This window comes from Vulpes vulpes, chromosome 9, assembly GCF_048418805.1.
Source record: "Vulpes vulpes isolate BD-2025 chromosome 9, VulVul3, whole genome shotgun sequence".
NCBI lineage: Eukaryota > Metazoa > Chordata > Mammalia > Carnivora > Canidae > Vulpes > Vulpes vulpes.
The window spans coordinates 94,547,793-94,553,808 of record NC_132788.1 but is presented as its reverse complement, the minus strand read 5'-3'; the positions used below and the strand labels follow the sequence as shown (position 1 = coordinate 94,553,808).

General features: G+C 48.1%; 1 pseudogene; it reads right to left on the bottom strand.

Moving 5' to 3' along the window:
- Positions 1–4,320: 4,320 nt before the first annotated feature.
- LOC112913252 (S-phase kinase-associated protein 1 pseudogene) lies at positions 4,321–6,016 on the bottom strand (annotated as a pseudogene).

Below are 6,016 nucleotides of genomic sequence, written 5' to 3'. Positions count from 1 at the left end.
CCCACCCTAGGTAGGACACTCCACCAGACCATACTCGCTTCAGAACTCCCCACCGTGGCTTTGTTGCACTTGTACCAGTGCAGCTCTCCCTCTGCCCAACCCTGCTTCCTCTGCCTTCCCTTGATGGGCTTACCCAAGGCCCCTCCTCATTAGAATGTAGGCTGGTGGTTAAGGGGCAGGGATTTCATCTCCTTATTAATCAAAGACCTAGGAGGGTGGGGTGATACAGTGGGTGCTAAATAAGAGTGATGAATGAATGAATGGAACAAGCACCTGTAGTTGGTTTGTATAGCTGGAAGATGTGCTTTCTAGAAGGTTGCAAAAGATAAGAGGGGTGCATTCTTAGCCTGGCTTCCCTAAAAGCTCAGCTGAGATGAAGTTACTTACCGGGAAGGGTGCTTGGAGCAGGGAGAGACAGAAGTGGGGGATCCCGGGCAGGGCTGTGTTGTCAAGGTGCAGGAGTCCACTGGGAAAAGCATGCAGAGTGCCTGCCCCACCCAGAAATGTATACCTGCGGGACAGGGGACTGGAACCTTCTTCTGTTGGTTTTCATCCCCACAGGTTGAGGGCCATCCGGGGAGTGCACATTGCCAGCACCCTTGAGCTCTCTGTGGAGCCTGTCCTTCCTGAAATTGGAGGAGCCTCGGGCATGTGAGACTCTGCTTGGGGTGAGAGGCTGAGCACACAGAGCGAGTCAAAGCTGTGTGGAGGGGCATCTGTGAGGTGCTGTGCCCTCTGGGGTGAAGGTGGGGGGGTCTCAGGGGCCATGCTGGCCAGGAGGTGAGAGTGATGCCCTCAGGGTGTAGCTTAGGAGGGCACGGTAGCTGCATTAGAGTGGGGAGGGCAGGAGGCCAGCAGTGGCTGAACCAGGCTTGGCAGTGAGGATCAGGGGAGGAGAAATCTTAAAATGCCATGCAGGCTAGAGGATTGACAAGAAGGGAGCAGGGGAAAGGGCTGAGGTGAGCGGGAGATATCGAGGGCAACACGGGAGCGGGGCACCAGGATGAGTTTCAGCTGAAGATGCCTGAGGCCCTAGGGGCCATGGAGGTGGGCATGTCCAGCAGCCCCCATGGGAACCTGGGGCCCAGTCAGTGGTCTGGGTCAGAGACTAAGTGGAGGATCACCACTCTTCTGGCTGGAGTGAGGAGGGGCCATCTCTCTGGGCCTCCCCCCAGGGTCTTCTCTAAAATCCCAGAGTCTCTAAGGCTCCTTTAGTTCCAGATGGCTGGTTGAGCTCTGGCTGATATGACTCCCATACCCAGGCAAGGCAGGGCCTCTCCTTGCCCCCTCGGGGATTCTCCTTGTTACCTCCAGGAGTGAATAGATACCCAGGGGCCCCAGCCCCTGCCTGCCCAGTTAGCTGCCCTGCCCGGCTCTGGAGTGGAGGGAGAACAGAAGCCCTTGTCAGGCCGCTCACTACCAAGCTCGGACAGTGTGTGTTTGGTCTGGGCTGCTACCTCTGAGGCTTTCTGAGGCCAAAAGAAAGACAAGTCATTATTTAAAATCTCAAGTGCCAGGGCACCTGGGTGGCTTAGAGGTTGAGCATCTGCCTTTGGCTCAGCTTGTGATCCTGGGGGCCTGGGATGGAGTTCCCCCATCAGGCTCCCCACAGGGAGCTTGCTTCTCCCTCTGCCTGTGTCTCTGCCTCTTTCTGTGTGTCTCTCATGAATAAATAAATAAAATCTTCAAAAAATTAAAAAAAAGGGCCACCTGGATCCCCAGGAATTGTGTGGATGAGCAGGACTAGGTTGGAATGAGACCTTGCAACAGTGCAGTGCGTGGGCCCTGCGGGAGCCGGGCAGTGAGAAGTCTAGGCCACAGGCACAGGTGCCAGGGGAGCAGGTGGAGCTTGCGGCTGCCAAGGACCATGAAGAATACGATGTCTGGTATTACTTCTTCAGCCCAGGTGTGATGTCATCGTGCCACCCCTCCAGGACCTTGATGTGACTGGCTCTATCTGCAGAGTCTCCTATGAAGGGAGTTTGGGGAATTTAGAAGCAGAGTCTGCAGCTCCAGCCTGCGGGCACCTGCCCCTTGCGGGAAGATGTTTCTCCTGGGAGCTGGCAGGAGAGGGAGCACAGAGCTCTTGGCCACACAGGTCAGGACTGGAGTTTCCATCCTGCTGAATGAAAAAGAGGGGAGAGGAAGGAGGATGGCACTGGTTTGAATGCCATAGCTTTCATTCTTCTTACCAAGTGTTAGTAGGCATTCTGAATAAGCGTTTCTTCATTTGCTGTATGCCCTTAGGTCCATCTCCAGAGACTTTAAATGTCTGTGTTTCTTTTTATCATTGTCAGCAGTTGGACGGAGAAGGGGGACGCAGAGGTCCTCACGTTGTCATGCCAGGTGTAGACCGCCAGTGGGCTGTTAAAAGTATTAGTACTTTGCATGAATGTTACAAGATGTTACATCACCAGGTGACTGTCACTGGTATTTTCTGCAGCTCTTGCCTATAAGAAGAGCAGAAACTAGGAGGGGCAGCATGCCCATACTTCTGCTCCTGCCCCCAGTTACCTGTGGCTGCGGCTAAGCTCTAGGTGGGTGAGGCTAAGGCGGCAGCTCCCTTAGTCTACCTAGGTCCCACTCATGGGAGGGAGGCTGTAGCTTGGGTACAGGATCACTGAGGATATTGGGCCCCTGTCGTCCTGGCTCCTAAAGTGCAGGTGAGGCAGCAAGAACGGATGCTATTTGCCTCCTCTACTATGTGACCAGTTCCTGAAGTGGGAGGTCACTCAGAGAGAGATGTGCCCTGTCCCTGCCATCATCCTGAGCCAGGGCTCTCAGAGACTTTGCCTGGGGTGAGGGGAAGGCAGGGAGCTCCAAATCTTTTCCTAGAGGAATTGACTCAGTTGGCAGCAGAGGGTAGAGAAGTTCTAGCCTAGGGGTAATGCAGTTTGTGGTGAAAGGCAATTATGGGAGATTCGTGGGAGGAGATGCAAGCTAAATGGTAGATTGGCTAGTTTACCATCCAGAACCACAGAGAGGTATCGCTCAGAAGAGCTATGCTGGGGTCAGAACAAATCTCAAACAGGGACCATAAGAGATATTCCTTCAAAGGAGCCTCACCTAACTGGATCAGTCTATGGAACTTCATGCCCCGGGGGATTGTTGAAAACTACAGGGTGGGTGAAATAGGTGATGGGGACTAAGGAGTGCACTTGTGATGAGCACTGGGTGGTGTGTATGGTTGTGTTCTTTTTTTTTTTTTTTTAAGTAATCTCTACACCCAATGTGGGGCTCAAATTCAACCCCGAGATCAAGAGCCTCATGCTCTTCTAACTGAGCCAGCCAGGCACCCCTTATGTACAGAATTGTTGAATCACTGTATCGTATACCTGAAACTAATACAACACCTTATGTTAGCTAACTGGAATGTAAATAAAAATTATAAAAAATAATAAAGAAAACAGTAAAGCAATCAGCCAGCAAGTGCCGAAACTAGTGGTGCTTAGGCTGGACACCGCAGGGAAAAAGTGAGAGGAGAACTCTGCTGGAAGTGAGGTGGAGAACAAAGATGAAAGAAATGTAGAAAAAAAAATTAAATTTCCTTACAACTTGCAGCCGGTTGACAAGTCCTTGAAACAGGCAGAGTGACCTTCCCCAAGGAGCTCAGCTGCTTTGATGTTGATACTTTGCTAGAAGCAAAAGGCAACCTTAGTTTGACATTAGTCCGACCCCCAGGATCCTGTAAGGCTTTAACATATAAAAATCCCTTTGGAAACTTCCATTATCCCTACCTGCCAGATATATTCCACCCCCCTCCCCCAGATATACTATCCCAATCATCCCCCGAGCATATGGCCCCTGACATGCCTATGAAGGGTCTTATGACTAAGGTTTTACTGGATGGTAGTAAGTGACCTTAACAGCAGTTAGCCCCTCAAAATCCTGGAAACCTTGCTTCCAAATTCCTTAGAGATTTATGCTCTCCCTAACTCCCTCCCAACTTGAAAATATAATCAATTGCTCCTCACCACCCCAGGGCAGCTCTTTCTGTCCACAGGCCATCTCCGTGCTTTAATAAAACCACCTTTTTGGCACCAAAGACATCTTGAGAATTTTTTCCTGGCTGTTCGCTCCCAGACCCTAGCATCACATCAGGAATGATTGCCCTGCCTGGATGATCCAGTGGCCCAAGGCTGGGGTGGACACGTAGGAGTACATACATACGTAACTCTATGCTTACCTTTTGGTGAGACTGTCAAACAGTTTTCCAGGGTGGCTGTACAATTTTATGGCCCCACCCCAGTATTTGAAGGTGGTTATTTCTCCTCATCCATCCCAATTTTCGTTTTCCTTTATTTTATTTTATTTTTCAGAAAACTTTTTTCAACTTGTTTTATTTACAATGCCAACTTTTAAAAAGTCATTAAACTAAAGTTAACCAGACAATGAACTTAGGCAGAAATCGCTTTACAAAGAGAGGGAAAGTCCAAAATGCCACCTTCTACAGAGAACCCACAGTTCAGTTTATTAAGAGCAAAGAAAAAAAAAAAACTTTCGATCATACTAGAAGAAACTCAGCCATAAGTTTGGAATCTGTACTCAAACTACACATGCAAGGAGGACAATATTCTGCTAAAACAACTGATTTGCTGCTGCATTTGTCTACTGTTTGTCTAATATTAACAATTATAAACAGAGCAGTGCAACTAGTATTTGGAACAATCCTTACAGTGTTACAGTGTCAGGCATAACATCTCACTTCTCTTCACACCACTGGTTCTCTTTGGGTACCTGGGCTTCCTCTTCTTCAGTAAAGTAATTTTTGATATTGAAGGTCTTACGATCTCCTCAGGAGTTTTCCCCCTTGATCATATTGGCAACAGTCTCGCACGTAACATCAAGCAAACCTTTGATGTCTAAGTAGTTCGCAGCCAGAATAAGTTCAAAAAGTGTTCCTTGGTCAACTTTCAGGAATTCTTGGTCCCAAACAGGAATATCATCTGTCCGCTTTTCTTTGTTCTCATCGTCCTCAGGAGAAGGGGGGTCATCCTTGTGGTGGGTGCACCACTGAATGACCTTATTTAATATTGCTGCGTTAACATTTGGTAGAGGAACTGGGTCATCATCTCCTTCATCATCCATTCCCAAATCTTCCAACATGGTCTTGATAGTCACAGACTGGCAATTTCAACATTAACTTCAAATATCTCTCCATCAGAACTCTGCAACTTAATTGAAGGCATGGTGCTCAGTCTCAAGCCGACTGCGGGCTGGAGGCTGACAAGTGGAGCAGCCTCGTCGACCAGAGAAGAAAGGCGGAGAACAAGGCCTCTACCTCCTTTTTTTTTTTAATAGCCAACCTAGTAGATGTGAAATGGTGTCTCGTTATGATTTCTAATTATATTTCTCTAATGATTAATGATCTTAAGCATCTTTTCATGTGCTTATTGCCCATTTGTATATGTTCCTTGGAAAATGTCTATTCAGATCTTTGCTCCTTTTTTATTATTTTTTTAAAAATTTTATTTATTCCAGAGAGAAAAGAGGGTGGGAGGAGCAGGGTGAGAGGGATAAGCACACTCCACTCTGAGTGCAGAGCCTGATACGGGACTTGATCCCACAACCCTGAGATCATGACCTGAGCTGAAACCAAGAGTCAGATACTTAACTGAAAGAGCCAGCCATGTGGCCCTTTGCCCTTTTAAATAAATAATAAAATAGGGGAGCCTGGGTGGCTCAGTGGTTTAGTGCTGCCTTTGGCCCGGGGCATGATCCTGAAGTCCCAGGATCAAATCCCGTATCGGGCTCCCTGTGTGGAGCCTGCTTCTCTCTCTGCCTGTGTCTCTGCCTCTCTCTCTCTGTCTTGAATGAATGAATGAATAAGTAAAATCTTAAATAAATAAATAAATAAATAAATAAATAAATAAATAAATAGACTTTACAGTTTAGTCTTAGGTTGATGTCAAAACTGAATGGAAAGTACAGAGTTCCCAACCACTCTCTGATCTCACACACACACAGCATCTGCCACTATCAACATCCCCACCAGAGTGGTAGGACTTTCACAGTC